The sequence below is a fragment of the Schistocerca americana genome, chromosome 2, assembly GCF_021461395.2.
Source record: "Schistocerca americana isolate TAMUIC-IGC-003095 chromosome 2, iqSchAmer2.1, whole genome shotgun sequence".
NCBI lineage: Eukaryota > Metazoa > Arthropoda > Insecta > Orthoptera > Acrididae > Schistocerca > Schistocerca americana.
In genome coordinates, this window is record NC_060120.1 from 900,149,364 (window position 1) to 900,155,363 (window position 6,000).

Sequence of the window (6,000 nt, forward strand, 5' to 3'; positions counted from 1 at the left end):
GTCTGAATGTTTTTTGCAACACAAGTTGCGAATACAGACCACAACAGAACTTCCTCCATTTCTATTTTTCAAAATAACTGAATTAAATTTTGACGTTTTCGGGGAGCGTAGTCGCTTGCCACTGATATTTCTTTTCTACACCGACAGATGGCGGGCGAGTAGTAGATTGGGGTTTGTGTCGTGTGAACACACCACATTTGCAGCGATCTTTTGCATGTACAGACATCGGCGCCGATGTCTGCGCAGACAGATCGTTGCGTGTGGACCGGGCTTTAGTAGAATATTTTATTCATTATAAATGAAGAAGTGATTTCACTCATAACTTATATTTGATTTTCTGTAGCAGTGTGTGTGTGTGTGTGTGTGTGTGTGTAGGTAATATTTGCACACCAATGATGTATCCTACAACCTTAAAAATTTTTGGATGAATAAATAAATAAACTTATTATCTAACCAAAAAATCAGTCGTATAAACTTCGTGATTGGCAAGACAAACCACTGTATAAATTGTGGATTATAAGCTGGATATAGCCCCTAAATATGATGAGGCAAATGTTAAACTAAAAATTAGTTATTCCAAATGCCTTTGTCGACGAATGCAATATGATTCTAAAATCTCGGAAGAGTGGCATGTTTGCAGATGATGTTTACATGCCAGCTGTTGGATAGTTTGACATAGCGTACAGCACCTTTTTTAAATATGTGTTTGCGGCCCCTGATTTGTGCCTGCGTGAAACCTATTTTCCAATGGCATATTTGGGTTTCATCTTCCTGGTATTTAACTCCTGTCACAGCTCTAATGCCACAAGATGCACTGATACCTGCACATATGATTCAAATTATTGCCATACTGAAAGATGTGCAAGTACACAGAATTTGTGGCGTCCTTTGTGAACTGTAGTTCACGCTTCCACTACAGAAAGCCACAAGCTGTGGTTGTGTGTGTGAACCCAGCTTTACACGAGGAAGAGATGATCAATGACTAGCTTTTCACAATAAGGAATTAAAAGTTCACTGCAAGTAGTAGCCTACTGGAAAATCCTCCACCTTGTCTTAAAAAACACAGTGCAAAAGTACAAAATATCAAGAAAAAAGCAAAGATAATTTGTAAATATTAGCCCTACACATGAAAGTAATAAACTCTCTGAGTTAAGTGTTGGAACTCTCTGATGACAATATCTGTGAAGCAGATGAGCTATATTCTAATTACAAAGGCCTACAAATTTATATTTTGCACTTTTTTTTTGCAACTCTGGTAATCATTCTGGGTGCTCCTAATGATTATTGATGTGCCGAGTTCACAAAAGCCAGGGGTTTCCCTCTATATGTAAAGTTGTTTGACAAGAAATGATAAATATCCAGAAATTTCACAAAAAACACATTTTTATTTAACATTATGAACCAAGGCAATAATATCCAGGATGACCTTTAAAAGATAGCTTAGATGAGTTTAGATTAGATTAGATTAGATTCATCATTCATTCCAAGACCCACAAAAGATGGGACCCTTCTGGGTGAGAAACATGTTAGTTAATCACATTACATAAATGTAATTAGAAAAACTTGAGTTTCATTAATTTTAATGATCCTCAGTCAATAAACAGTAAAATTATGTACATGAATTAAAATTAAACTTCTAATACTTACAGGTTTAATACTTACATCTGCTTTCATTAAGTCCATCATTCACACAGTAGCTAGATACTTGGCTATTGCAACCAAATATTGTCAAAAAATAAAGCAAATTATTCATTTCAATGATCCTCAGTTAAGAACAGTCAAATTATGTACAAGATTTAAAATTAAACTTCCACTATTTACAGACTTAAGACTTACATCTGTTTCCATACATCCATCATTCACGCGGTAGGTAGTTACTTGGCTGTTACAACCAAGTAGTGTCAAAAATTATAGTATAATAAATTTTCATTAAATGGTCTACTGCACTTGTTGAGTAATTCATGGATGGAATAGAAGGGGTTGGCCATCAAAAATTCTTTTAAATTATGTTTAAATTGTGCCTTGTCTGAAACTAAACTCTTAATGGTTGCTGGTAACTTATTGAAAATATGCGTTGCTGAATACTGGGCTCCTTTCTGGGCAAGAGTAAATGATTTTAAATCTTTATGTATTTTGTCTTATGCCTAGTATTGATACTGCGTACTAAGCAGTCAGTTGGAAAAAGAGATGTATTATTTACAGCAAACTTAATTAAGGAATAAATATACTGAGAAGCTGTAGTTAGTATGCCCTATTCTTTGAATAGGTTTCGACATGATGTTCTTGGATCTACACTACACATTACTCTTATTATACGCTTCTGTACTCTAAAAATTTTTTCTCGGAAATGAATCACACAAATAACGAAATTGTTCATGTTTTCAGGCATTATAATTGTCCCAGTTGAACAGCTCTGTGAGTCAGATCATTATGAAGTTAGATTGACCACTACTGTCAGATGCTGGGTCGAATATGAATTTTGTTTCTGTTGATGCTATTGACAGATGGTGTTTTACAAGACATCTGAATGGGAATGGGAAATGGAAACTAGAAGAACTGGTAAGTGGGGACACTGACACTTACGAGCATATCTCTTCATCACTTCATCGCCATGTCATCTATTAGCAGACTACTGAGAAGGGCTTTGAGATCGTTGCCATGAAACTATCAAAGTTTAAATTAATAGCTGTCGCTTTTATTACTCCCCATTTATTGGTAAGCTAGATTAATTTCTGAATAAATCAAGAACAATGACTTGGGATGGAACTTTAAAGGAGATTACAACTTTTTGTTTACTTCAAGTGTTACAATGTTATCCCCCCTCCCCATCACACACAGACACACACACACACACACACACACACACACACACACACACACACGCACATCTGTCACAATTGATACCTAAAAAGGAATTGTGGCTTTTCAAATTAAATGCCTCAATGCTTCACACTTAAATAATCGTAAAACACATTTGGCTGAAAAACAACATGCTACGCAGACAGTTGACATTTCATGTTAATACTAAATGACCTGATGTAGCAAAACTAGCTGATCAATCTTATGGCAAATGAAACTCCATGTTCACTAAGACATTACACAATTACTACCAGCTACTGGAAGAATGCATTTAATTCCATTTTTATGCCTACATTTGGTGTAAGGTACAGCGGACCCTCAACTTAAATGTTTCCACACGTAAACTGTTCTGCGGTGCATTTCAGGTGTTACAGCGGTATCTACACATCTAAGTTACTTAAAAGATGTAGACAGTTCAATCAGATGCCATGTTTTTCTATATTGCAAAAATACACTGTCAAAAAAAATAGCAGCACCAAGAAGGGGCTATACAACATAAACAAAAGTTGGTAGGCGTATCTCTACATCTGAAACATAATGTCTATTCAAATTTCACACCAGTTGCGTAAGGGTGGCGATAGTAGCATCACTATCAGGATCCAAATCATATTTGCTTTAAATATATGCTGTAACAGTCGTGAGCGTTAGTTATCTTTGAGACTGGACACAGTGAGTTGACATGAGTTGCCTCTAAGGCGACAAAAACGCCATTATTATCACCTCTCTGAGTTTGAATGAGGTCGTGTAGTAGGGCTACTAGAAGCTGGACATTCCTTCTGCAGTACTGCAGAAAGACTTGGCAGGAATGTAACCACTATACACGATTTCTGGCAGCAGTGGCCATGAGAATGTGAGGTCACAAGAAGGCTAGGCTCCAGATTGAGACATGGCACTACAGAGAAGGAAGATCACTATGTTTGATTTATGGCTCTGGCACATCGTACTGCATCTACAGGAGCAATCTGAGCAGCAGTTAACACAACAATGACACAACGAACTGTTACAAATCGATTACTTCAATGTCAGCTTAAGAGTCAGATGCCCTGTAGTACACAGTCCACTGCCCCCAAACCACCGCCATTTGCGACTTCAGTGGTGTCAAGTGAGAGCTCATTGGAGGTCTGATGTGTTTTCTGATGAAAGTTGGTTCTACCTTCGTGGGTGATGGCCAGGTATTAGTTAGAAGAAGGCCAGTTAGGGGTCTGCGACCAACCTGTCTGCATCCAAGACACACTGGACCCACATCTGGAGTTATCGTCTGGGGTGCTATTTCGAATGATAGCTGGAACACTCTCTTGCTATCCCATGTACCCTGACAGTATATCTGTGTATCAGTTTGTTTATTTGACTTCTTGTACTGCCATTCATTAACAGCATTCCATGGAGTGCTTTCCATCAGGGCTATGCTCGCCCACATACAGCTGTCGTTAACCAATATGCTCTACAGAGTGTCGACATCTTGTCTTGACCTTCTAGATCACCAGATCTGTTTCCAGTGGAGCACTATGGAACTTCATGGGACAACAACTCCAGCATCATCCACAAACCATGTGAACTGTCCTTGTATTAACTGATCAAGTGCGTTGAATGCCACCCGACAAAACGACATCTAGCACCTATACAGCACAGTGCATGCACATTTCCAAGTTTGTATTCGATGTCCTGATGGTTGCGCCAGTTATTAATGTACCACCATTTCACATTTGCATTGACTTACCTCACGGTTAACTTAACCTGTGATCTTGCAAAGTTAATCACTTAAATATGTTACATAGTCAACTGTATTCCCGAAATTTCATTACTTCACAGTAATTATTTCTTGGTATAGCGATTTTTTCCCATTGAGGCGTAGCGCCTCTAAATCGTCCCTATTGAGATGGGGGCTTCGTGAACAGGTGTGCAGTATGAGTTAAGTGCAAGACAGGTGGCGTCACATGGCTCGAGTGTATGTAGTTTCTATGCCATATAATAGAAGCCACTGGCTGATGAACACTGTTGGAGATGTAGTCAAACTACTATTTATATTATTTCTGATTTTGTTTGTTTAATTTTCTAATTTTGTTTTAATTACTACTATGATTCTGCTTTGTAATTAGAGTAAAAGAAAGTGTGAATCCAATTGAGTAAAGCTTTTATACTATACATTGAAGTAACAGCTGTCTGAGTAATGTTTGAGAATGAGGTGTATTATTCATGCGAAGAGCTTCTGTAAAGTTTGGAAGGTAGGAGACGAGATACTGGCAGAAGTAAAGCTGTGAGTACCGGGCGTGAGTCGTGCTTCGGTAGCTCAGTTGGTAGAGCACTTGCTTGCGAAAGGCAAAGGTCCCGAGTTCGAGTCTCGGTCGGGCACACAGTTTTAATCTGCCAGGAAGTTTCAGTATCTATCTTATCCCTCGTGAGATAAGCCTCTACATCCTTACATTTGTCCTCTAGTCATCCCTGCTTAGCCATTTTGCACTTCCTGTCGATCTCATTTTTGAGGCGTTTGTATTCCTTTTTGCCTGCTTCACTCACTGCGTTTTTGTATTTTCTCCTTTCATCAATTAAATTCAGAATCTCTTCTGTTACCCAAGGATTTCTACTAGCCCTCGTCTTTTTACCTACTTGATCCTCTGCTGCCTTCACTATTTTCATTCCTCAAAGATACCCATTCTTCTTCTGCTGTATTTCTTTCCCCCATTCCTGTCAATTGTTCCCTTATGCTCTCCCTGTTCTGTACAACCTCTGGTTCTTTTAATTTATCCAGGTACTATCTCCTTAAATTCCTACCTTTTTGCAGTTTCTTCAGTTTTAATCTACAGTTCATAACCAATAGATTGTGGTCACAGTCCACATCTGCCCCTGGAAATGTCTTACAATTTAAAATCTGATTCCTAAATCTCTGTCTTACCATTATATAATCTATCTGAAACCTTCTAGTATCTCCAGGGATCTTCCATGAATACAACCTTCTTTCATGAGTCATGATCATTAAGTTATGCTCTGTGCAAAATTCTACCAGGCGGCTTACTCTTTAATTTCTTAGCCCCAATCCATATTTACCTACTACGTTTCCTTCTCTTCCTTTTCCTACTGCTGAATTCCAGTCATCCATGACTATTAAATTTTCGTCTCCCTTCACTATCTGAATAATTTCTTTTA